This window comes from Oncorhynchus keta, unplaced genomic scaffold, assembly GCF_023373465.1.
Source record: "Oncorhynchus keta strain PuntledgeMale-10-30-2019 unplaced genomic scaffold, Oket_V2 Un_contig_2120_pilon_pilon, whole genome shotgun sequence".
Classification (NCBI taxonomy): Eukaryota; Metazoa; Chordata; class Actinopteri; order Salmoniformes; family Salmonidae; genus Oncorhynchus; species Oncorhynchus keta.
The window spans coordinates 1-27,754 of record NW_026282362.1 but is presented as its reverse complement, the minus strand read 5'-3'; the positions used below and the strand labels follow the sequence as shown (position 1 = coordinate 27,754).

The 27,754-nt window shown below is 47.0% G+C and overlaps 1 long non-coding RNA gene across 1 annotated transcript; it reads left to right on the top strand.

Annotated features, from left to right (window-relative positions):
* Window positions 1-3,701: 3,701 nt before the first annotated feature.
* LOC127920913 (uncharacterized) lies at window positions 3,702-4,341 on the top strand. Its single transcript, XR_008107948.1, has 3 exons — window positions 3,702-3,838; window positions 3,911-4,175; window positions 4,229-4,341. It is a non-coding gene; the product is annotated as an uncharacterized LOC127920913 (long non-coding RNA).
* Window positions 4,342-27,754: the final 23,413 nt, after the last annotated feature.

Here is a 27,754-nt window from a genome sequence, read left to right as displayed (position 1 = left end):
TACTGATGTTACAAGCCCCTCCCCTCCCTAACATAGCTGTAGATACTGACGTTAAACGAGTGTGATTCAGGAGATGGGGGAGAGAGGTTTTGAATTAAAGAATGGATTCACTTTTTCAATGCTAGTTAGAGATACTATCGTTATCACATTTCACATTGCACTTATTAACTAAAAAACGTAAGAGGTGTTTTTAATTCTGGTGCCGCTATGCCCACACAAGGTTGTTAGCTTGTTAGCTTGATTGATAGCTAGCTCTGGTCCAACGTTAAGCCAATTCTGAAGTTCAGAAATTCAAAGTTCCTCCATTAGAAGCCGCTCCTCCGTATATAATTGTTTGGCTCGTTCAGATAGTGATGTCATAACGAGATGCCGAGCGCGTCCAAGCCTCCTCCTCCTACCAGCACCCTCTCGCTCTCTCCCACACGTCTCTTACACTTGTCTTCCCAGCACATGTAAAACAACTCACTTTCATTATTCTTTTTGGCCAAATTTCATATACACAAATGTAAATTTACAAACAGAAAACCACATTTTCGTATCCTACAAAAAGAAATTGAACTGTATTTTAAGACGGTTAAATGCTCTACTAACAAAAAAGCTGTTAGAATTGTAAGTATATGCATGTCCCTTAAGGTGCTTGTGTAATTGGAATGTGATATTGTACCCCTAGCCCTGCCCCCAGCCCTGCCCCTAGCCCCGCCCCCAGCCCTTGAATCCCTAGCTCGATTGTCCATTGTTTGTAATCTATGTATGCTTGTGTTCCTCATGTGCTTTATGTATTGATTTGTTGTTAATAAAAAAAATAAAAAATAAAAATAATAATAAATCAAAATTAAAATACATTTTTAAAAAACATGTAAACAACTCACTGAATGACAGTTTTTTCTGCTTCATAGCAAGCTGCTCTATCCACAGTGCATGATTTGGGAAGTTTAATTTAATGTCAAGCTAAATGTAAAATAACTTTTAAAATGTTTCCAGACAATATAGAACAGAAAGCATCGATATAAACCGTGTATAATTTTTTTTTTTTTTTTTTTGGGGGTTCGAACCAGTTCAGAACATTATTTTATTGGTCATAACAGTGGAATGGAATGAAAAACAGTCTGTTCAGAATGGGAAAATGATTTCCGTTGCAACCCCTCAAGGAAGGGATCTGCTCGTTTCTGACATGACTTGCTGCTTCTCCAAGGTGAAGTAAGAAAAGACACATCTCAAAATCCTTGTAGGCTACAAGGTGTCATAAAACATCTATGTGACGTTATAGGACCACATAGGTGGATCAGATCACGATATAACTACTGCTGTATACCAGACAGTAACCTTGAATCAGATCAGATCACGATATAACTACTGCTGTATACCAGACAGTAACCTTGAATCAGATCAGATCACATAAGTCATATACCAGACAGTAACCTTGGTTCAGATCGTGACATAAGTCATATACCAGACAGTAACTCCTGGTCAGCTGGGTCTGTGTGTTATAGCTGGGTCTGTGTGTAAGGGCCAGCTGGGTCCGTAGTGTTAAGCTGGGTCTGTGTGTTATGGGCCAGCTGGGTCTGTGTGTTATGGGCCAGCTGGGTCTGTGTGTTATGGGCCAGCTGGGTCTGTGTGTTATGGGCCAGCTGGGTCTGTGTATTATGGGCCAGCTGGGTCTGTGTGATTCCATTATGGGCCAGCTGTAACCTGTGTGTTATTCCAGCTGGGTCAGAGTCTTATGGGCCAGCTTCAAACCTTGTGTTATGGACCAGCTGGGTCTGTGTGTGGTGTGTGTTATGAGGCCAGCTGGGTCTGTGTGTAACATGGGCCAGCTGGGTCTGTGTGTTATGGGCCAGCTGGGTCTGTGTGTGTACTCAGGGCCAGCTGGGCCTGTATTCCATTAATGGGCCAGCTGGGTCTGCTGTGTAATGGGCCAGCTATTCCATTAATGGGCCAGCTGGGTCTGTATTCCATTATGGGCCAGCTGGGTCTGTGTGTTATGGGCCAGCTGGGTCTGTGGTGTTATAGGCCAGCTGGGTCTGTGTGTTAATGGGCCAGCTGGGTACTGTAGCTGTGTATCAGGCCAGCTGGGTCTGTGTTAATGGGCCAGCTGGGTCTGTAGCTGTGTACTCAGGCCAGCTGGGTCTGTGTACTGTAGGGCCAGCTGGGTCTGTGTGTTATGGGCCAGCTGGGTCTGTAGGTGTAATGGGCCAGCTGGGTCTGTGTTCTTATGGGCCAGCTGGGTCTGTGGTGTTATAGGGCCAGCTGGGTCTGTATGGTTATGGGCCAGCTGGGTCTGTGTGTTATGGGCCAGCTGGGTCTGTGTGTGTATGGGCCAGCTGGGTCTGTGTGTTAGGGCCAGCTGGGTCTGTGTGTTAGGCATGTGACCAGCTGGGTCTGTGTGTTATGGGCCAGCTGGGTTCTGAATGTTGTAGGTGTTATGGGCCAGCTGGCTGTGTAGTTATGGGCCAGCTGGGTCTGTATGTTATGGGCCAGCTGGGTCCAGTAGCTGTGTACTCAGGCCAGCTGGGTCCATGTGTACTGTAGGTGCCAGCTGGCTGTGTAGTGTCAGGGCCAGCTGGGTCTGTGTGTTTTGGGCCAGCTGGGTCTGTAGCTGTGTACTCAGGCAGTTCTTTATTCAGCTGGGTCTGTGTGTTATGGGCCAGCTGGGTCTGTGCTGTGTAGTGGGCCAGCTGGGTCTGTGTGTTATGGTGCCAGCTGGGTCTGTGTGTTATGGGCCAGCTGGGTCTGTGTGTTATGGGCCAGCTGGGTACTGTGGTGTTATGGGCCAGCTGGGTCTGTGTGTTAATGGGCCAGCTGGGTCCAGTGTGTTATGGGCCAGCTGGGTCTGTGTGTGTATGGGCCAGCTGGGTCTGTGTGTTATGGGCCAGTTCTGTATGTCCAGTAGCTAGTGGGCCAGCTGGTGTCTGTGTGTGTACTGGGCCAGCTGGGTTCCATGAATGTGTGTAGGGCCAGCTGGGTCTGTGTGTGTATGGGCCAGCTGGGTCTGTGTGTTAATGGGCCAGCTGGGTCTGTAGCTGTATGGGCCAGCTGGGTCTGTGTGTTAATGTACCAGCTGGGTCCAGTAGTGTTATGGGCCAGCTGGGTCTGTGTGTTAATGGGCCAGCTGGGTCTGTGTGTTATGGGCCAGCTGGGTCTTTATTCCATTATGGGCCAGCTGGGTCTGTGCTGTGTATGGGCCAGCTGGGTGTGTGTATGGGCCAGCTGGGTCTGTAGCTGTTATGGGCCAGCTGGGTCTGTGGTGTAGCTATGGGCCAGCTGGGTCTGTGTGTGTACTGGGCCAGCTGGGTCTTTATGTTATGGGCCAGCTGGGTCTGTGCTGTGTACTCAGGCCAGCTTTATTCTGTGTACTGTAGGGCCAGCTGGCTGTGTGTACTCAGGCAGTTCTTTATTCCATTATGGGCCAGCTAGGTGTCTGTGTGTTACTGGGCCAGCTGGGTCTGTATTCCATTAATGTACTAGTGGAAGCAGAAAGAGACCATTCTTACAATTCTTTAAATCCATTAATGATATTCCACTGTGTACTCCTGCAGTTCTAATTCAACATAAATGTCCTGTCAAAAGGCTGTTCTTAGCTGTGACAGCAACTACCATAATGTACTGCCAGGTGTCCAGTAGCGAGGCCAACGCAGTTCTATTTAACATAAAACATTAACCTGTATTTAATGGACAAGCGCTGTGTACCAGGATAAGCCAATGTGAGTTCTTTATTCCATTAATGTACTGTAGGTGTCCAGTAGCTGTGTACTCAGGCAGTTCTTTATTCCATTAATGTACTGTAGGTGTCCAGTAGCTGTGTACTCAGGCAGTTCTTTATTCCATTAATGTACTGTAGGTGTAGCTGTGTAGTCAGGCAGTTCTTTAGCTGTGTACTCAGGCAGTTCTTTATTCCATTAATGTACTGTAGGTGTCCAGTAGCTGTGTACTCAGGCAGTTCTTTATTCCATTAATGTACTGTAGGTGTCCAGTAGCTGTGTACTCAGGCAGTTCTTTATTCCATTAATGTACTGTAGGTGTCCAGTAGCTGTGTACTCAGGCAGTTCTTTATTCCATTAATGTACTGTAGGTGTCCAGTAGCTGTGTACTCAGGCAGTTCTTTATTCCATTAATGTACTGTAGGTGTCCAGTAGCTGTGTACTCAGGCAGTTCTTTATTCCATTAATGTACTGTAGGTGTCCAGTAGCTGTGTACTCAGGCAGTTCTTTATTCCATGAATGTACTGTAGGTGTCCAGTAGCTGTGTACTCAGGCAGTTCTTTATTCCATTAATGTACTGTAGGTGTACAGTAGCTGTGTACTCAGGCAGTTCTTTATTCCATTAATGTACTGTAGGTGTCCAGTAGCTGTGTACTCAGGCAGTTCTTTATTCCATGAATGTACTGTAGGTGTCCAGTAGCTGTGTACTCAGGCAGTTCTTTATTCCATTAATGTACTGTAGTTGTCCAGTAGCTGTGTACTCAGGCAGCTCTTTAATTTCCATGGCCTACAGTGTTGACTTCCCTTCCTACTAAACGAGGCCAGAAGCAACAACGTAATCACTAAGATAATCTGTAACTGGGACACACCCTGCTCTCAATCTCACAGCGGGGAGAGGACAACAGCCACACAGGCCTGGCATGTTCCCCATTCCTGAAAACACACTTTATCTCACCCAGTACTGTATACCCCATCATATACACCATCCATAAACATTGTGACCTGTAGAGAATCATGTAGGCTTACGTAAACTGCCTGATTCAATTTCAAACAATGATATCTCATTTATATTACTGTAAACAAAGTATTAAATATGAATGTACACAGCTGTAACTAAAATGTAAATGTCAGTCTTTTGATCATTCATGAGTGGAAAGGCACAGCTGTGAACCCCATCAGTTCTGAACCCCATCATACTGAACTGTATCATACCCCCCATCATACTGAACCCCATCCTACTGAACCCATCATATTGAACCCCATCATACTGAACCCATCATATTGAACCCCATCACACTGAACCTCCCAGGCATACTGAACCCCATCAACTGAACCCCATCATATTGAACCCCATCATACTGAACCCCACTCCATCATACTGAACCCCATCATACTGAGGTGTCCATCATACTGAACCCCATCATACTGAACCCCATCAATGTACTGTAGGTGTACATACTGAACCCCCATCATATTGAACCCCATCATGTACTGAACCCCCATCATACTGAACCCCATCATACTGAACCCCATCATACTGAACCCCATCACACTGAACCCCATCACACTGAACCCCATCATATTGAACCCCATCACACTGAACCCCATCATATTGAACCCCATCATACTGAACCCCATCATACTGAACCCATCATATTGAACTCCATCAACTGAACCCCATCATAGGTGTCCATCAGCTGTGAACCCCATCATACTGAACCCCATCATACTGAACCCCATCATATGAACCCCATCATACTGTCCCCATCATACTGAACCCCGTCATACTGGACCAGTTCATACTGGACCCCATCAATGTACTGAACCCCATCACACTGAACTCCATCATACTGATTCCATCATACTGAACCCCATCATACTGAACCCCATCATACTGAACCCCATCACACTGAACCCCATCACACTGAACCCCATCATACTGGAACTGAACCCCAGTAGCTGAACCCCATCATACTGAACCCCATCCCCCAGTCATTGAACCCCATCACACTGAACCCCATCATGCTGAGCCCCATCATACTGAACCCCATCATACTGAACCCCATCATACTGAACCTCATCATACTGAACCCCATCATACTGAACCCCATCATACTGGAACCCCATCATACTGAACCCCATCATACTGAACCCCATCATACTGAACCCCATCATACTGAACCCCATCATACTGAACCCCATCATACTGAACCCCATCATACTGAACCCCATCATACTGAACCCCATCCCCACTGAAACATCATGTGAACCCCATCACACTGACCCCATCATACTGAACCCCCATCATATTTAACCCCATCATACTGAACCCCATCATACTGAACCCCATCATACTGACCCCATCATACTGAACCCCATCATACTGAACCCCATCACACTGATCCCCATCATTTATACTGAACCCCATCATACTGAACCCCATCATACTGAACCCCATCACACTGAACCCCATCATACTGAACCCCATCATATTGAACCCCATCATACTGGAACCCCATCCCACTGAACCCCATCACACTGAACCCCATCATACTGAACCCCATCATACTGAACCCCATCATACTGAAACCCCATCATACTGAACCCCATCATACTGAACCCCATCATACTGAACCCCATCATACTGAACCCCATCATACTGAACCCCATCACACTGAACCCCATCATACTGAACCCCATCATACTGAACCCCATCCCACTGAACCCCATCACACTGAACCCCATCACACTGAACCCCATCATACTGAACCCCATCATACTGAACCCCATCATACTGAACCCCATCATATTGAACCCCATCATACTGAACCCCATCATACTGAACCCCATCACACTGAACCCCATCACACTGAACCCCATCATACTGAACCCCATCATACTGAACCCCATCATACTGAACCCCATCATACTGAACCCCATCATACTGAACCCCATCATACTGAACCCCATCATACTGAACCCCATCATACTGAACCCCATCATACTGAACCCCATCATACTGAACCCCATCATACTGAACCCCATCATACTGAACCCCATCATACTGAACCCCATCATACTGAACCCCATCATACTGAACCCCATCATACTGAACCCCATCTGAACCCCATACTGAACCCCATCATACTGAACCCCATCATACTGAACCCCATCATACTGAACCCCATCATACTGAACCCCATCACACTGAACCCATCATATTGGACCCCATCATACTGAACCCCATCCATGGACCCCATCATACTGAACCCCATCATACTGGAACCCCATCATACTGAACCCCATCACACTGAACCCCATCATACTGAACCCCATCATACTGAACCCCATCACACTGAACCCCATCACACTGAACCCCATCATACTGAACCCCATCATACTGAACCCCATCCCCACACTGAACCCCATCACACTGAACCCCATCATACTGAACCCCATCCCACTGAACCCCATCATACTGAACCCCATCATACTGAACTCCATCATACTGGAACCCCATCCACTGAACCCCATCATACTGAACCCCATCATACTGAACCCCATCACACTGAACCCCATCATACTGAACCCCATCATACTGAACCCCATCATACTGAACCCCATCATACTGAACCCCATCATACTGAACCCCATCACACTGAACCCATCACACTGAACCCCATCACACTGGAACCCCATCATACTGAAACCCCATCATACTGAACCCCATCATACTGAACCCCATCATACTGAACCCCATCATACTGAACCCCATCCCACTGAACCCCATCATACTGAACCCCATCATACTGAACCCCATCATACTGAACCCCATCACACTGAACCCCATCATACTGAACCCCATCATACTGAACCCCATCATACTGAACCCCATCATACTGAACCCCATCATACTGAACCCCATCATACTGAACCCACCCCATCATACTGAACCCCATCATACTGAACCCCATCATACTGGAACCCAGGATCATACTGAACCCCATCATACTGAACCCCATCATACTGAACCCCATCATACTGAACCCCATCATACTGAACCCCATCATACTGAACCCATCATACTGAACCCCATCATACTGACCCCATCATACTGGACTCCATCATACTGAACCCCATCATACTGAACCCCATCATACTGAACAGGATCATACTGAACTCCATCATACTGAACCCCATCATACTGAACCCCATCATACTGAACCCCATCCCACTGGAACCCCATCATACTGAACTCCATCATACTGAACCCCATCATACTGAACCCCATCATACTGAACCCCATCATATTGAACCCCATCCCACTGAACCCCATCATACTGAACCCCATCATACTGAACCCCATCATACTGAACCCCATCACACTGAACCCCATCATACTGAACCCCATCATACTGAACTCCATCATACTGAACCCCATCATACTGAACCCCATCATACTGAACCCCATCATACTGAACCCCATCATACCCCGTGAACCCCATCACACTGAACCCCATCACACTGAACCCCCATCATACTGAACCCCATCATACTGAACCCCATCATACTGAACCCCATCCCACTGGGACCCCATCACACTGAACCCCATCATACTGAACCCCATCATACTGAACCCCATCATACTGAACCCCATCATACTGAACCCCATCATACTGAACCCCATCATGCTGAACCCCATCACACTGAACCCCATCACACTGAACCCCATCATACTGAACCCCATCATACTGAACCCCATCATACTGAACCCCATCACACTGAACCCCATCACACTGAACCCCATCATACTGAACCCCATCATACTGAACCCCATCATACTGAACCCCATCATACTGAACCCCCATCATACTGAACCCCATCATACTGAACCCCATCATACTGAACCCCCATCATACTGAACCCCATCATACTGAACCCCATCATACTGAACCCCATCATACTGAACCCCATCATACTGAACCCCATCATACTGAACCCCATCATACTGAACCCCATCATACTGAACCCCCATCATACTGAACCCCATCATACTGAACCCCCATCATACTGACCCCATCCCCCATCACACTGAACCCCATCATACTGAACCCCATCATACTGAACCCCATCACACTGAACCCCATCATACTGAACCCCCATCATACTGAACCCCATCATACTGAACCCCATCACACTGAACCCCATCACACTGAAACCCATCACACTGAACCCCATCATACTGAACCCCATCATACTGAACCCCATCATACTGAACCCCATCATACTGAACCCCATCATACTAAACCCCATCACACTGAACCCCATCACACTGAACCCCATCATACTGAACCCCATCATACTGAACCCCATCATACTGAACCCCATCATACTGAACCCCATCACACTGAACCCCATCACTGAACCCCATCACACTGAACCCCATCATACTGAACCCCATCATACTGAACCCCATCATACTGAACCCCATCATACTGAACCCCATCATACTGAACCCCATCATACTGAACCCCATCATACTGAACCCCATCATGCTGAACCCCATCATACTGAACCCCATCATACTGAACCCCATCATACTGAACCCCATCATACTGAAACCCCATCATCACTGAACCCCATCATACTGAACCCCATCATACTGGACCCCATCATACTGAACCCCATCATACTGAACCCCATCATACTGAACCCCATCATACTGAAACCCATCATACTGAACTCCATCATACTGAACCCCATCATACTGAACCCCATCACACTGAACCCCATCATACTGAACCCCATCATACTGAACCCCATCATACTGAACCCCATCATACTGAACCCCATCATACTGAACCCATCATACTGAACCCCATCATACTGAACCCCATCATACTGAACCCAATCATACTGAACCCCATCATATCATGAACCCCATCATACTGAACCCCATCATACTGAACCCCATCCCACTGAACCCCATCATACTGAACCCCATCACACTGAACCCCATCATACTGAACCCCATCATACTGAACCCCATCATACTGAACCCCAGGATCATACCGTTCTGAACCCTGCTCATACTGAACCCTCCTTCATCATACTGAACCTCTAGATCATACTGAACTTTCCATCTACTGAACCCCTCCTCATACTGAACTGCTCATACTGGAACCCCATCCTCCCATCATGGAACCTCATCCCTTCTCCTTTCCCCATCATACTGAAGTCTCCATCATACTGAACCCCATCACCCTGAACCCCATCATTTCTGAAACCTCATCATACTGAACCCCATCACTTTCTCCCTCATACTGAACCCCATCATACTGCTCCTCTCACATATCCTGAGTCTACAGAATAATTCTGACAGAATGGTCTAATAAAGTTCATCTTCCTCCTTCTCAGTGCTGCTTATTCTCTACCCATGCTGTTACTTTCCTCTGGCTGAATCAACAGAAGATGTTCCTCTCAGATGGTTGTTCTCTTTCTCTGCTCTCCTCCACCCTCCTCTTCCATTTCTATCATTTCCTTCTCTCCTCTCCTCCTTCTCCTTTCTCTCTCTCTTCTCAGTCCTTCTCTCTCTCTCTCCTCCCCTCTCCTCTTACATTTCTATCCTCTTCTCCTCTCTCTCTCTCCTCTCTCCTCTCTCTCTCTCTTCTCCTTTCTCTCCTCTCTCATATCCTGAGTCTACAGAATAATGACCTTGCAGAATGGTCTCATCTCATTCTTCTCCAGTCAGTGGACCATCTCATGTGGTTGCCATGTGCTTCTCCATGCTGTTAGCTGCCACAGAGTGAATCAACAGAAGATGTTACCTTTAACAGATGGTTGATAAGTCTCTTCTCGTGGCTGTGTGTGTGTGTGTTCTCTGTCTGTGTGTGTCTTCTCGTGTCTGTCTGCAGAGTCTTAAAATGCATTCAACAGTAACAGTCAGACAATAATAATAATAATCTAATAATAATAACGTCAGAGTAATACATGTTACTGAGTACTGGGATGTTTACTCCTGTTCTCTCTCTGTGTCTGTGTTCTCTGTCTGTGTGTGTGTTCTCGTGGCAAATGTGTGTGTGTTCATTCGACGTGTGGTGAACGTGTAATACATGTTACTTCATGTTTGTGTGGTGTCTCGTATAAGACAATGTGTGTGTGTCTCGTGTCTGGGTGTGTGAGATCAGGGTCCTGTGTGTGGGTGTGTGTGTGTCCCCAGGGTGTGTCCTGTGTGGTTTTTGTTTACAGGGTCATAATGGGTTTTAGTTGACAGGGTCATCATGGGTTTAGTTGACAGGGTCTCGTCATGGGTGTGTTCTTGTCTGTTTACAGGGTGTGCAATTCATGGGTTTAGTTTGACAATGGGTCATCATGGGTTTAGTTTACAGGGTCCTCGGTGGGTTTAGTTTACAGGGTCTCATGGGTTTAGTTTACAGGGTCATCATGGGTTTAGTTGACAGGGTCATCATGGGTTTAGTTTACAGGGTCCTGGTGGGTTTAGTTTACAGGGTCATCATGGGTTTAGTTTACAGGGTCATCATGGGTTTAGTTGACAGGGTCATCATGGGTTTAGTTTACAGGGTCCTGGTGGGTTTAGTTTACAGGGTGGGTTTAGTTGACAGGGTCATCATGGGTTTAGTTTACAGGGTCATCGTGGGTTTAGTTGACAGGGTCCTGGTGGGTTTAGTTTACAGGGTCCTCATGGGTTTAGTTTACAGGGTCATAATGGGTTTTAGTTTACAGGGTCATCATGGGTTTAGTTGACAGGGTCATCATGGGTTTAGTTTACAGGGTCCTGGTGGGTTTAGTTTTACAGGGTCCTGGTGGGTTTAGTTTACAGGGTCCTCGTGGGCTTAGTTTACAGGGTCCTCGTCCTCCTTCAGGTGAAGGCACACACCAGTCCTCATTCACTCCCTGTAAATTCCCCTCTGCCCATAACCCAATCTTAAACCCATCTTCGCAGCTCTGAAGAACCTGAATAAATATTAGCAGGAAGTGATGGAGCTTACAACATATTGCTTCTACCTTACAGCTCAGGGGTAAGGGGTTAGAGGTTAGGGTAAGGGTTAGGGGTAAGGGGTAAGGGCCGGGTAGGGTAAGGGTTAGGGCTAGAGGTTAGGGGTAAGGGCAGGGTAGGGGTATGGGGTTAGGTAGGGTAAGCGGCTAGAGGTTAGGGGTTAGGGGATAAGGGGCTAGAGGTTAGGGGTAGGGGCTAGGGTTAGGGGTTAGGGTAGGGTAGGGAGTAAGGGGTTAGGAGTAGGGAGTGTAAGGGGTTTGAGGTTATAGGTAAGGGGGTAAGGGGCTGGAGGTTAGGGGATAGGGTAGGGGTTGGGTAGTAGGGTTTGAGTTAGGGTAGGGGTTAGGGAGGGGTTGTGGTAGGGTAGGGGTAAGGGGTTTGAGGTTAGGGGTAAGGGGTTAAGGATTATGGGGTAAGGGGCTAGAGGTTAGGGGTTAGGGTAGGGGTAAGGGGTTTGAGGTTAGGGGTGAGGGTAGGGTAGGGGTAAGGGGTTAGGGTAAGGTTAAGGGTTTGAGGTTAGGGGTAAGGGGTTAGGGATTATGGGGTAAGGGGTTAGGGGTAAGGGGTAAGGGGCTAGAGGTTAGGGGTTAGGGTAGGAGTAGGGGTAAGGGGTTAGGGGGTTAGGGGGTAAGGGTTAGGGGTAAGGGGTTTGAGGTTAGGGGTAAGGGGTAGGGATTATGGGATTAAGGGGCTAGAGGTTAGGGGTAAGGGGTTTGAGGTTAGGGGTTGTGGTAGGGTAGGGGTAAGGGGTTTGAGGTTAGGCGTGAGGGTAGGGTAGGGTTAAGGGGTTTGAGGTTAGGGCTAAGGGGTTAGGGAATATGGGGTAAGGGGTAAGGGGCTAGAGGTTAGGGGTTAGGGTAGGGTAGGGGTAAGGGGTTAGGGGTTAGGGGGTAAGGGGTTAGGGGTTAGGGGTAAGGGGTTTGAGGTTAGGGGTAAGGGGTTTGAGGTTAGGGGTAAGGGGGTAGGGATTATGGGATTAAGGGGCTAGAGGTTAGGGGTAAGGGGTTTGAGGTTAGGGGTTGTGGTAGGAGTAGGGGTAAGGGGTTTGAGGTTAGGGGTAAGGGGTTAGGGGTTAAGGATTATGGGGTAAGGAGCTATAGGTTAGGGGTTAGGGTAGGGGTAAGGGGTTTTAGGTTAGGCGTGAGGGTAGGGTAGGGGTAAGGGGTTAGGGTAGGGGTAAGGGGTTTGAGGTTAGAGGTAAGGGGTAAGGAGCTGGAGGTTAGGGGTTAGGGTAGGGTAGGGGTTAGGGTAGGGGTAAGGGGTTTGAGGTTAGGGGTAAGGGGTTAGGGGTTAGGGTAAGGGGGTAATGGGATTAAGGGGCTAGAGGTTAGGGGTAAGGGGTTTGAGGTTAGGGGTTGTGGTAAGGGGCTAGAGGTTAGGGGTTAGGGGTAGGGGTAAGGGGTTTGAGGTTAGGGGTGAGGGTAGGGTAGGGGTAAGGGGTTAGGAGTAGGGTTAAGGGGTTTGAGGTTAGGGAGTAAGGGGTTAGGGATTATGGGGTAAGGGGTAAGGGGCTAGAGGTAAGGGGTTAGGGTAGGGTAGGGGTAAGGGAGTAAGGGGTTAGGGGTTAGGGTAGGGTTAAGGGGTTTGAGGTTAGGGAGTAAGGGGTTAGGGGTTATGGGGTAAGGGAGTAGGGGTTAGGGGTAAGGGGCTAGAGGTAAGGGTTAGGGTAGGGTAGGGTAGGGTAGGGGTAAGTGGTAAGGGGTTAGGGGTTAGGGAGTAAGGGTTAGGGGTAAGGGGTTTGAGGTTAGGGAGTAAGGGGTTAGGGGTTAAGGATTATGGGGTAAGGGGCTAGAGGTTAGGGGTTAGGGTAGGGGTAAGGGGTTTGAGGTTAGGCGTGAGGGTAGGGTAGGGGTAAGGGGTTAGGGTAGGGTTAAGGGGTTTGAGGTTAGGGCTAAGGGGTTAGGGAATATGGGGTAAGGGATTAGGGGTAAGGGTAGGGTAGGGGTAAGGGCTAAGATGTTATGGGGTAAGGGTAGGGTAGGGAGCGTTATGACCAAGGAGGAAAGGCTAGGGAGGGAATTAGGACCAGGTAGTTCTGTAACAGAGAGGTCTCTATGAACGACCAGGTAGTTCTGTAACAGAGAGGTCTCTATGAACGACCAGGTAGTTCTGTAACAGAGAGGTCTCTATGAACGACCAGGTAGTTCTGTAACAGAGAGGTCTCTATGAACGACCAGGTAGTTCTGTAACAGAGAGGTCTCTATGAACGACCAGGTAGTTCTGTAACAGAGAGGTCTCTATGAGCGACCAGGTAGTTCTGTAACAGAGAGGTCTCTATGAGCGACCAGGTAGTTCTGTAACAGAAGGTCTCTATGAGCGACCAGGTAGTTCTGTAACAGAGAGAGGTCTCTATGAGCGACCAGGTAGTTCTGTAACAGAGAGGAGAGGTCTCTATGAGCGACCAGGTAGTTCTGTAACAGAGAGGAGAGGTCTCTATGAGCGACCAGGTAGTTCTGTAACAGAGAGGTCTCTATGAACGACCAGGTAGTTCTGTAACAGAGGAGGTCTCTATGAACGACCAGGTAGTTCTGTAACAGAGATGAACGAGAGGTTCTGTAACAGAGAGGGAGGTCTCTATGAACGACCAGGTAGTTCTGTAACAGAGAGGAGAGGTCTCTAACAGAACGGTCTCACCAGGTAGTTCTGTAACAGAGAGGTCTCTATGAACGACCAGGTAGTTCTGTAACAGAGGTCTCTATGAACGACCAGGTAGTTCTGTAACAGAGAGGTCTCTATGACGACAGGTAGTTCTGTAACAGAGGAGGTCTCTATGAGCGACCAGGTAGTTCTGTAACAGAGAGGAGAGGTCTCTATGAGCGACCAGGTAGTTCTGTAACAGAGAGGAGAGGTCTCTATGAGCGACCAGGTAGTTCTGTAACAGAGTGGTCTCTATGAACGACCAGGTAGTTCTGTAACAGAGAGGTCTCTATGAGCGACCAGGTAGTTCTCTATGAACGACCAGGTAGTTCTGTAACAGAGAGGTCTCTATGAACGACCAGGTAGTTCTGTAACAGAGAGGAGAGTCTCTATGAAAATCGACCAGGTAGTTCTTGTAACAGAGAGGAAGGTCTCTATGAGCGACCAGGTAGTTCTGTAACAGAGGTCTCTATGAGCGACCAGGTAGTTCTGTAACAGAGAGGAGAGGTCTCTATGAGCGACCACAGTAGTTCTGTAACAGAGTGGTCTCTATGAACGACCAGGTAGTTCTGTAACAGAGAGGAGAGGTCTCTATGAACGACCAGGTAGTTCTGTAACAGAGAGGAGAGGTCTCTATGAGCGACCAGGTAGTTCTGTAACAGAGAGGTCTCTATGAGCGACCAGGTAGTTCTGTAACAGAGGGGAGGTCTCTATGAACGACCAGGTAGTTCTGTAACAGAGAGGTCTCTATGAACGACCAGGTAGTTCTGTAACAGAGAGGTCTCTATGAACAACCAGGTAGTTCTGTAACAGAGAGGTCTCTATGAACGACCAGGTAGTTCTGTAACAGAGAGGAGTCTCTATGAGCGACCAGGTAGTTCTGTAACAGAGAGGAGTCTCTATGAATGACCAGGTAGTTCTGTAACAGAGAAGGAGAGGTCTCTATGAACGACCAGGTAGTTCTGTAACAGAGAGGTCTCTATGAACGACCAGGTAGTTTCTGTAACAGAGAGGTCTCTATGAGAGCGACCAGGTAGTTCTGTAACAGAGTGGTCTCTATGAACGACCAGGTAGTTCTGTAACAGAGAGGTCTCTATGAGCGACCAGGTAGTTCTGTAACAGAGAGGTCTCTATGAACACCAGGTAGTTCTGTAACAGAGAGGAGAGGTCTCTATGAACGACCAGGTAGTTCTGTAACAGAGAGAGGTCTCTATGAACGACCAGGTAGTTCTGTAACAGAGAGGTCTCTATGAACGACCAGGTAGTTCTGTAACAGAGAGGAGCGACCAGGTAGTTCTGTAACAGAGAGGAGAACGACCAGGTAGTTCTAACAGACAGGAGAGGTCTCTATGAACGACCAGGTAGTTCTGTAACAGAGAGGTCTCTATGAACCACCAGGTAGTTCTGTAACAGAGAGGAGAGGTCTCTATGAACGACCAGGTAGTTCTGTAACAGAGAGGTCTCTATGAACGACCAGGTAGTTCTGTAACAGAGAGGAGAGGTCTCTATGAACGACCAGGTAGTTCTGTAACAGAGAGGGAGAGGTCTCTATGAACGACCAGGTAGTTCTGTAACAGAGAGGTCTCTATGAACGACCAGGTAGTTCTATAACAGAGTGGAGAGGTCTCTATGAACGAAGGTAGTTCTGTAACAGAGGTCTCTATGAACGACCAGGTAGTTCTGTAACAGAGGAGGTCTCTATGAACGACCAGGTAGTTCTGTAACAGAGAGGTCTCTATGAACGACCAGGTAGTTCTGTAACAGAGTGGAGAGGTCTCTATGAACGACCAGGTAGTTCTGTAACAGAGGTCTCTAGAGCGACCAGGTAGTTCTGTCTCTATGAACGACCAGGTAGTTCTGTAACAGAGAGGTCTCTATGAACGACCAGGTAGTTCTGTAACAGAGTGGTCTCTATGAACGACCAGGTAGTTCTGTAACAGAGAGGTCTCTATGAGCGACCAGGTAGTTCTGTAACAGAGAGGTCTCTATGAACGACCAGGTAGTTCTGTAACAGAGAGGTCTCTATGAACGACTCAGGTAGTTCTGTAACAGAGAGGTCTCTATGAACGACCAGGTAGTTCTGTAACAGAGTGGTCTCTATGAACGACCAGGTAGTTCTGTAACAGAGAGGACCAGGTAGTTCTGTCTCTCTATGAACGACCAGGTAGTTCTGTAACAGAGAGGTCTCTATGAACGACCAGGTAGTTCTGTAACAGAGTGGTCTCTATGAACGACCAGGTAGTTCTGTAACAGAGAGAACCACCTCAGGTAGTTCTAACAGAGAGGTCTCTATGAACGACCAGGTAGTTCTGTAACAGAGAGGTCTCTATGAACGACCAGGTAGTTCTGTAACAGAGAGGTCTCTATGAACGACCAGGTAGTTCTGTAACAGAGAGGAGAGGTCTCTATGAACGACCAGGTAGTTCTGTAACAGAGAGGTCTCTATGAACGACCAGGTAGTTCTGTAACAGAGAGGTCTCTATGAACGACCAGGTAGTTCTGTAACAGAGTGGTCTCTATGAACGACCAGGTAGTTCTGTAACAGAGAGGTCTCTATGAACGACCAGGTAGTTCTGTAACAGAGAGGTCTCTATGAACGACCAGGTAGTTCTGTAACAGAGAGGTCTCTATGAACGACCAGGTAGTTCTGTAACAGAGAGGTCTCTATGAACGACCAGGTAGTTCTGTAACAGAGAGGAGAGGTCTCTATGAACGACCAGGTAGTTCTGTAACAGAGAGGTCTCTATGAACGACCAGGTAGTTCTGTAACAGAGAGGTCTCTATGAACGACCAGGTAGTTCTGTAACAGAGAGGTCTCTATGAACGACCAGGTAGTTCTGTAACAGAGAGGTCTCTATGAACGACCAGGTAGTTCTGTAACAGAGAGCTCTCTATGAACGACCAGGTAGTTCTGTAACAGAGAGAGGTCTCTATGAACGACCAGGTAGTTCTGTAACAGAGTGGTCTCTATGAACGACCAGGTAGTTCTGTAACAGAGAGGAGAGGTCTCTATGAACGACTTTCAGGTAGTTCTGTAACAGAGAGGTCTCTATGAACGACCAGGTAGTTCTGTAACAGAGAGGTCTCTATGAATCCACCAGGTAGTTCTGTAACAGAGAGGAGAGGTCTCTATGAACGACCAGGTAGTTCTGTAACAGAGTGGTCTCTATGAAATCCACCAGGTAGTTCTGTAACAGAGAGGTCTCTATGAACGACCAGGTAGTTCTGTAACAGAGTGGTCTCTATGAACGACCAGGTAGTTCTGTAACACAGAGGTCTCTATGAACGACCAGGTAGTTCTGTAACAGAGAGGTCTCTATGAACGACTCTCAGGTAGTTCTGTAACAGAGAGGTCTCTATGAGCGACCAACAGAGAGGAGAGGTCTATGAATGACCAGGTAGTTCTGTGTAACAGAGAGGAACAGAGAGGTCTCTATGAGCGACCACTGGTAGTTCTGTAACAGAGAGGTCTCTATGAGCGACCAGGTAGTTCTGTAACAGAGGTCTCTATGAACTACCAGGTAGTCTCTAACAGAGAGGAGAGGTCTGTAACAGAAGACCAGGTAGTCTCTGTCAGAGAGGTCTCTATGAACGACCAGGTAGTTCTGTAACAGAGAGGAGGTCTCTATGAACGACCAGGTAGTTCTGTAACAGAGGTAAACAGAGTTCTGTAACAGAGTCTCTATGAACGACCAGGTAGTTCTGTAACAGAGGACCTCTATGAACGACCAGGTAGTTCTGTAACAGAGGTCTCTATGAACGACCAGGTAGTTCTGTAACAGAGAGGAGAGGTCTCTATGAGCGACCAGGTAGTTCTGTAACAGAGTGGTCTCTATGAGCGACCAGGTAGTTCTGTAACAGAGAGTCTCTATGAACGACCAGGTAGTTCTGCCAACAGAGAGAGTCTCTATGAACGACCAGGTAGTTCTGTAACAGAGGGAGAGGTCTCTATGAGCATTAGCCAGGTAGTTCTGTAACAGAGAGGAGAGGTCTCTATGAACGACCAGGTAGTTCTGTAACACAGTGGTCTCTATGAACGACCAGGTAGTTCTGTAACAGAGAGGAGAGGTCTCTATGAGCGACCAGGTAGTTCTGTAACAGAGAGGTCTCTATGAGCGACCAGGTAGTTCTGTAACAGAGAGGTCTCTATGAGCGACCAGGTAGTTATATAACAGAGTGGTCTCTATGAGCGACCAGGTAGTTCTGTAACAGAGAGGAGAGGTCTCTATGAACGACCAGGTAGTTCTATAACAGAGAGGTCTCTATGAACGACCAGGTAGTTCTGTAACAGAGAGGTCTCTATGAGCGACCAGGTAGTTCTGTAACAGAGAGGAGAGGTCTCTATGAACGACCAGGTAGTTCTATAACAGAGAGGTCTCTATGAGCGACCAGGTAGTTCTGTAACAGAGTGGTCTCTATGAGCGACCAGGTAGTTCTGTAACAGAGAGGAGAGGTCTCTATGAGCGACCAGGTAGTTCTATAACAGAGAGGTCTCTATGAGCGACCAGGTAGTTCTGTAACAGAGAGGAGAGGTCTCTATGAGCGACCAGGTAGTTCTGTAACAGAGAGGTCTCTATGAGCGACCAGGTAGTTCTATAACAGAGAGGTCTCTATGAGCGACCAGGTAGTTCTGTAACAGAGTGGTCTCTATGAACGACCAGGTAGTTCTGTAACAGAGAGGAGAGGTCTCTATGAACGACCAGGTAGTTCTGTAACAGAGAGGTCTCTATGAGCGACCAGGTAGTTCTATAACAGAGTGGTCTCTATGAGCGACCAGGTAGTTCTGTAACAGAGAGGTCTCTATGAGCGACCAGGTAGTTCTGTAACAGAGAGGTCTCTATGAACGACCAGGTAGTTCTGTAACAGAGAGGTCTCTATGAACGACCAGGTAGTTCTGTAACAGAGAGGTCTCTATGAACGACCAGGTAGTTCTGTAACAAAGTGGTCTCTATGAGCGACCAGGTAGTTCTGTAACAGAGAGGTCTCTATGAGCGACCAGGTAGTTCTGTAACAGAGAGGTCTCTATGAGCGACCAGGTAGTTCTGTAACAGAGTGGTCTCTATGAGCGACCAGGTAGTTCTGTAACAGAGAGGTCTCTATGAACGACCAGGTAGTTCTGTAACAGAGAGGTCTCTATGAGCGACCAGGTAGTTCTATAACAGAGAGGTCTCTATGAGCGACCAGGTAGTTCTGTAACAGAGAGGTCTCTATGAACGACCAGGTAGTTCTGTAACAGAGAGGTCTCTATGAACGACCAGGTAGTTCTGTAACAGAGAGGTCTCTATGAACGACCAGGTAGTTCTGTAACAGAGAGGTCTCTATGAACGACCAGGTAGTTCTGTAACAGAGTGGTCTCTATGAACGACCAGGTAGTTCTGTAACAGAGAGGTCTCTATGAACGACCAGGTAGTTCTGTAACAGAGAGGTCTCTATGAACGACCAGGTAGTTCTGTAACAGAGTGGTCTCTATGAACGACCAGGTAGTTCTGTAACAGAGAGGTCTCTATGAACGACCAGGTAGTTCTGTAACAGAGAGGTCTCTATGAACGACCAGGTAGTTCTGTAACAGAGAGGAGAGGTCTCTATGAACGACCAGGTAGTTCTGTAACAGAGAGGTCTCTATGAACGACCAGGTAGTTCTGTAACAGAGAGGTCTCTATGAACGACCAGGTAGTTCTGTAACAGAGAGGAGAGGTCTCTATGAGCGACCAGGTAGTTCTGTAACAGAGAGCTCTCTATGAACGACCAGGTAGTTCTGTAACAGAGGGGTCTCTATGAACGACCAGGTAGTTCTGTAACAGAGTGGTCTCTATGAACGACCAGGTAGTTCTGTAACAGAGAGGAGAGGTCTCTATGAACGACCAGGTAGTTCTGTAACAGAGATGGTCTCTATGAGCGACCAGGTAGTTCTGTAACAGAGAGGTCTCTATGAGCGACCAGGTAGTTCTGTAACAGAGAGGGAGGTCTCTATGAACGACCAGGTAGTTCTGTAACAGAGTGGTCTCTATGAGCGACCAGGTAGTTCTGTAACAGAGAGGTCTCTATGAACGACCAGGTAGTTCTGTAACAGAGTGGTCTCTATGAGCGACCAGGTAGTTCTGTAACAGAGAGGTCTCTATGAACGACCAGGTAGTTCTGTAACAGAGAGGTCTCTATGAACGACCAGGTAGTTCTGTAACAGAGAGGTCTCTATGAACGACCAGGTAGTTCTGTAACAGAGAGGAGAGGTCTCTATGAGCGACCAGGTAGTTCTGTAACAGAGAGGTCTCTATGAGCGACCAGGTAGTTCTGTAACAGAGAGTCTCTATGAGCGACCAGGTAGTTCTGTAACAGAGAGAGAGGTCTCTATGAGACGACCAGGTAGTTCTGTAACAGAGAGGTCTCTATGAGCGACCAGGTAGTTCTGTAACAGAGGAGGTCTCTATGAGCGACCAGGTAGTTCTGTAACAGAGGGTCTCTATGAACGACCAGGTAGTTCTGTAACAGAGTGGTCTCTATGAAGCGACCAGGTAGTTCTGTAACAGAGTGGTCTCTATGAGCGACCAGGTAGTTCTGTAACAGAGAGGTCTCTATGAGCGACCAGGTAGTTCTGTAACAGAGAGGAGAGGTCTCTATGAGCGACCAGGTAGTTCTGTAACAGAGTGGTCTCTATGAACGACCAGGTAGTTCTGTAACAGAGGTCTAGCCATCAGGGGAGAGCTGAGGGGGTTTCCTGACAGGGGCCTCCAAGCAGGAAGCAGCATAGTTACAGTAGTGCACTATATAGGGTATAGGGTGCGATTTGGGGTCTATAGTAGTGCACTATATAGGGAATAAGCTGCCATTTGGAGTCAATAGTAGTGCACTATATAGGGAATAGGGTGCCATAGCACTGAGACGCAGTGCCTTAGACTGCTGCGCCGATACCAAAACATTCACATCTTGCTTGAGTTAGGGTATTGCAAGTTTGCCTATCGCAATATCATGGAAAAACACCATACCACAATCTAAGAGACACTGCAATGAAGCCACAAGCTCCAACAAGCTCTCCAACTGAAAAACCATCTGTGGGCATCATGTGTTGCTATGGAGGTGAGGCAATCCTCCACTGAGGCAAACAGATCAATAACAGGTTGGTTTCTCCCTGTTCAAATCCAGATCCACAGAGAGGGAGGAAGACAGAGAGAACAGCCTCCATGCTGGCAGATAGAGGTCCTGGACAGTACGTAGATCCACAGGGAGGGAGGAAGGCAGAGAGAACAGCCTCTATGCCGGCAGATAGAGGTCCTGGACAGTACGTAGATCCACAGGGAGGGAGGAAGACAGAGAGAACAGCCTCCATGCTGGCAGATAGAGGTCCTGGACAGTAGGTGGATCCACAGGGAGGCAGAGAGAACAGCCTCCATGCTGGCAGATAGAGGTCCTGGACAGTACGTAGATCCACAGGGAGGGAGGAAGACAGAGAGAACAGCCTCCATGCTGGAAGATAGAGGTCCTGGACAGTACGTGGATCTACAGGGAGGGAGGAAGACAGAGAGAACAGCCTCCATGCTGGCAGATAGAGGTCCTGGACAGTACGTGGATCCACAGGGAGGGAGGAAGACAGAAGAACAGCCTCCATGCTGGCAGATAGAGGTCCTGGACAGTACGTAGATCCACAGGGAGGCAGAGAGACAGAGAGAACAGCCTCCATGCTGGCAGATAGAGGTCCTGGACAGTACGTAGATCCACAGGGAGGGAGGAAGACAGAGAGAACAGCCTCCATGCTGGCAGATAGAGGTCCTGGACAGTACGTAGATCCACAGGGAGGCAGAGAGACAGAGAGAACAGCCTCCCATGCCGGCAGATAGAGGTCCTGGACAGTAGGTGGATCCACAGGGAGGCAGAGAGACAGAGAGAACAGCCTCCATGCTGGCAGATAGAGGTCCTGGGACAGTACGTAGATCCACAGGGAGGGAGGAAGACAGAGAGAACAGCCTCCATGCCGGCAGATAGAGGTCCTGGACAGTAGGTGGATCCACAGGGAGGCAGAGAGACAGAGAGAACAGCCTCCATGCTGGCAGATAGAGGTCCTGGGACAGTACGTAGATCCACAGGGAGGGAGGAAGACAGAGAGAACAGCCTCCATGCTGGCAGATAGAGGTCCTGGACAGTACGTAGATCCACAGGGAGGCAGAGAGGCAGAGAGAACAGCCTCCATGCCGGCAGATAGAGGTCCTGGACAGTACGTAGATCCACAGGGAGACAGGAAGACAGAGAGAACAGCCTCCATGCTGGCAGATAGAGGTCCTGGACAGTAGGTGGATCCACAGGGAGGGAGGAAGGCAGAGAGAACAGCCTCCATGCTGGCAGATAGAGGTCCTGGACAGTACGTAGATCCACAGGGAGGGAGGAAGGCAGAGAGAACAGCCTCCATGCTGGCAGATAGAGGTCCTGGACAGTACGTGGATCCACAGGGAGGGAGGAAGACAGAGAGAACAGCCTCCATGCTGGCAGATAGGAGTCCTGGACAGTACGTAGATCCCAGGGAGGGAGAGAGAGACAAAGAGAACAGCCTCCATGCTGGCAGATAGGAGTCCTGGACAGTATGTGGATCCACAGGAGGCAGAGAGAACAGCCTCTCCATGCCGGCAGATAGAGGTCCTGGACAGTATGTGGATCCACAGGGGAGACAGGAAGGCAGAAGGGAGCAGCCTCCATGCTGGCAGATAGAGTCCTGGACAGTACGTAGATCCACAGGGAGGGAGGAAGACAGAGAGAACAGCCTCCATGCCGGCAGATAGAGGTCCTGGACAGTACGTAGATCCACAGGGAGGGAGGAAGACAGAAGGGAACAGCCTCCATGCTGGCAGATGAGGGTCCTGGACAGTGCGTGGATCCACAGGGAGGCAGGAAGACAGAGAACAGCCTCCCATGCTGGCAGATAGAGTCCTGGACAGTGCATTGGATCCACAGGGAGGGAGGAGAACAGAGAGAACAGCCTCCATGCTGGCAGATAGAGGTCCTGGACAGTAGGTGTGTCCTTCTGTGGCACAGAGGAAGGCAGAGAGAACAGCCTCCATGCTGGCAGATAGAGGTCCTGGACAGTACGGGATCCACAGGGAGGGAGGAAGACAGAGAGAACAGCCTCCATGCTGGCAGATAGATCCTGGACAGTACGAGATCCACAGGAGGGAGAAGACAGAGAGAACAGCCCATGCTGGCAGATAGAGGTCCTGGACAGTAGGTGGATCCACAGGGAGGCAGAGAGACAGAGAGAACAGCCTCCATGCTGTTCAGGTACAGTATCTACATACAGTGTTCCTACATTACCACCAACATCAACGGACTTGGGACTTGTCAGTAACAGTTTCACATACTGCTAATAGTTTAGGCCTACCGGCGATACAACCTGATAATACACATGGACTGTATTTCACAAGCATTGATGCTTTATAATGTGAGTTACAGTCTATATAGTAGTTATGTATTGTGAGTTACAGTAAGGTATTGTAGTTATGTATTGTGAGTTACAGTCTATATTGTAGTATGTATTGTGAGTTATGTATTGTGAGAGTTACAGTAAGGTATTGTAGTTATAAGGTACTGTATTATGTGAGTTACAGTAAGTTACAGTAAGGTATTAGTTGTGTTGTGAGTTACAGTAAGGCACTGTAGTTACAGAGTTACAGTAAGGCACTGTAGTTATGTGTTGTTATAGTAAGGTTTTGTAGTTATGTATTGTGAGTTACAGTAAGTTACAGTAAGGTATTGTAGTTAGTGTATTAGTTATGAGTTACAGTAAGGTACTGTAGTTATGTGTCAGAGTTATAGTAAGGCATTGTAGTTATGTTATCAGAGTTACAGTGTTACAGTAAGGCATTGTAGTTATGTATTGTGAGTTACAGTAAGGCATCAGAAGTTATGTGTTTGAGTCACTGTAAGGTACTGTAGTTATGTGTTGTGAGTTACAGTAAGGTACTGTAGTTATGTACTGTGAGTTACAGTAAGGTATTGTAGTTATGTATTGTGAGTTACAGTAAGTTACAGTAAGGTATTGTAGTTATGTATTGTGAGTTACAGTAAGGTACTGTAGTTATGTATAGTGAGTTACAGTAAGGTATTGTAGTTATGTACTGTGAGTTACAGTAAGGTACTGTAGTTATGTATTGTGAGTTACAGTAAGGTACTGTAGTTATGTATTGTTAGTTACAGTAAGGTATTGTAGTTATGTATTGTGAGTTACAGTCTATATAGTAGTTATGTACTGTGAGTTACAGTAAGGTATTGTAGTTATGTACTGTGAGTTACAGTAAGGTACTGTAGTTATGTATAGTGAGTTACAGTAAGGTACTGTAGTTATGTATTGTGAGTTACAGTAAGGTACTGTAGTTATGTATTGTGAGTTACAGTCTATATAGTAGTTATGTATTGTGAGTTACAGTAAGGTACTGTAGTTATGTATTGTGAGTTACAGTAAGGTACTGTAGTTATGTATTGTGAGTTACAGTAAGGTACTGTAGTTATGTATTGTGAGTTACAGTAAGGTACTGTAGTTATGTATTGTGAGTTACAGTAAGGTACTGTAGTCATGTATTGTGAGTTACAGTAAGGTACTGTAGTTATGTATTGTGAGTTACAGTAAGGTACTGTAGTTATGTACTGTGAGTTACAGTAAGGTACTGTAGTTATGTATAGTGAGTTACAGTAAGGTACTGTAGTTATGTATTGTGAGTTACAGTAAGGTACTGTAGTTATGTATTGTGAGTTACAGTCTATATAGTAGTTATGTATTGTGAGTTACAGTAAGGTACTGTAGTTATGTATTGTGAGTTACAGTAAGGTACTGTAGTTATGTATTGTGAGTTACAGTAAGGTACTGTAGTTATGTATTGTGAGTTACAGTAAGGTACTGTAGTTATGTATTGTGAGTTACAGTAAGGTATTGTAGTTATGTATTGTGAGTTACAGTAAGGTATTGTAGTTATGTATTGTGAGTTACAGTAAGGTACTGTAGTTATGTATTGTGAGTTACAGTCTATATAGTAGTTATGTATTGTGAGTTACAGTAAGGTACTGTAGTTATGTATTGTGAGTTACAGTAAGGTACTGTAGTTATGTATTGTGAGTTACAGTAAGGTACTGTAGTTATGTGTATTCTATGTCTGATTCAATCTGTCACACCTCGCTCCTCATCCTCATCATAATGGATAATGACAGGCTTCAAAGCATGCAAGCATTGTCTGAATTCCTGCCATGCCTTCTAGGTACACAGTTTAATGTTTCTGGTTGGGATAACTGCAGGCAGGGGGAGATGGGGGTGGGGGTGTTAGGAGTGACAGTTAGAGGCTCATATCAAACATCATGTTGTAGCTGTAGACTTGAAGACACCATGCTGCGGTCACATGTCGCTTCGCCATCGCCCCTGGCAACCAGACGGGTATCATACGCATTACATAGTATACCGCATGTCAAAATGTGTCCATGCCTGCTCACTGAAGACTGTACCCACAACTGATAGGAAAGCATGTCTCTACCGGCACTACCTCTCTCTCTCTCATGTAGGCCCAGGCTACGGCTATTGAGCAACTTTCAGGGAAAACCAGCCGCTTCTTCTGTTGTAACAAACTAAATGAATGAATCAACAGGGGGAGAGGGGGAAAACACAGCTTGTAGAAGAGGGTTGTAGAAGAGATGAAAATGCTATGTTGTAAAAAGCTTTGCTCCACTAAAGCCGCATAGTGGTTGCCGTAACAGGCGCCTCGGGTTGAAAGACAGGGAGGGTAGCAATGCCTCTCGCACACACACGCATACCTGCTATAATAATCAATCTCTCTATGCCACTGCAAAGGTATCACGTGTATTATAATGAAACTGGCACAGACAGCTCGGCTAAATGCACACCATGTAATTCGTAACATAGCCTACTGTGAATCTTTCCATCGATCCATAATGTGAAGGAACGCAATCAGCCGGTGAAGAAAACCACCGCATTTCAATACTGTCAATCTTGCCTTTTTTCGATCGCTAAATCATATGCAACCATGACAACAACAACAACCAAAAAACACCTTCAATCAACACGAAATCATGTAAAAACCATTCCTCTTACCGTAGTGGTTCCACAATTATATCCAGTATTCGTGTCCGTGACTAGAGAGCCCAAGGAAATCCTAAGGATGGTCATGAACCGTAGCCGACGACACGGTTTCTTATTAAATCTTGTCCAGCCACTCATCGAAAACCACCCAGTTCTGTTAATCTGAACGTAACTGCTGCTGTCAGTGAATATCCCCGGTCCTCTAGTCCCCGGTCCTCCAGTCCCCGGTCCCCTTCCCCGCTGTCTGGGCTCGTCTCCCTACCTGCCGCTGCCGAGGAGAGAGAGCCGCCTGGCGCACAGCTTTATTACGACATGCGCGCAATAATGACACCCTGGGGAATGGATCATCAACTAGATTCAGCCCAGGGAAGATGTTGTTCTGGAGCCCATAGACAGGAGGCCGGGAACATAATTACAAATCATTTGTAGACTGCAAATTGATCGCAAGAAGCACAAATATATATAATATTTGACTAAAACATATTCATTTCAAACCATGCTTACATATGTTTGGCTATAGGACATATCTATTACAGTTTCCCCAATCCTTAACACACGTTTGCTGAAACTACATCTCGTGTACTCCAAACTAACAGTTAGCCAATTTCCCCAAAACCCCACAGACATCTTGCAAAATCATGTACTCTCTGCTCAAAGTGAAACTCTGCTTTTCCAATGAGACACCCGCACATCAAAGGAGTCTAACTTAGTGACGACCCAGACCACACTAATGTGGCAATATTCAAAACACTACGGTTGTCTTTACCATCGCTAACATCCTTTTGTCCAATCTGTAGTCGCATTTTCAAAAGTCTATAAACACAATCAGCACAACATCTGTCTGTTGTGGACAATACCACGAACACAATTCATGTCGTTTTCACAGAATATGCAGTCAATTAACACGTTTCTAATAAATGCTTACATTTTCTTTACATACAAGCTTACCCAATATCAAAATCATGGATCTTTCTTATCTTATTTACAAATGCTTTGCACACAACATGTCAGAAATGAAGACCTAATGTTCAAAACCTCAAATATAGTATAAAGTCTCTACTTCTGCAACAACAGCAGCTCAAACGCTGTATTGAAACAGCTGATAAGCATTTTTGAATGAACAGCTCATTGACACAATAACAAATAGCTGATTTACTGTAAATGGTGTAAAATAGAGCAACCACAGCTGAGTCCAATCTCATTCGGAGACATAACCAGGTGTTGTAGCTCTTTCAGTTACATGGACAAACACAGTACAAAGAGGACTCTTTGGTTTGATTTAGTTCAATGTGGATACAGAACAACACAGAGGAGCAGAGAGAGAACAAATAACATCTGGACCAC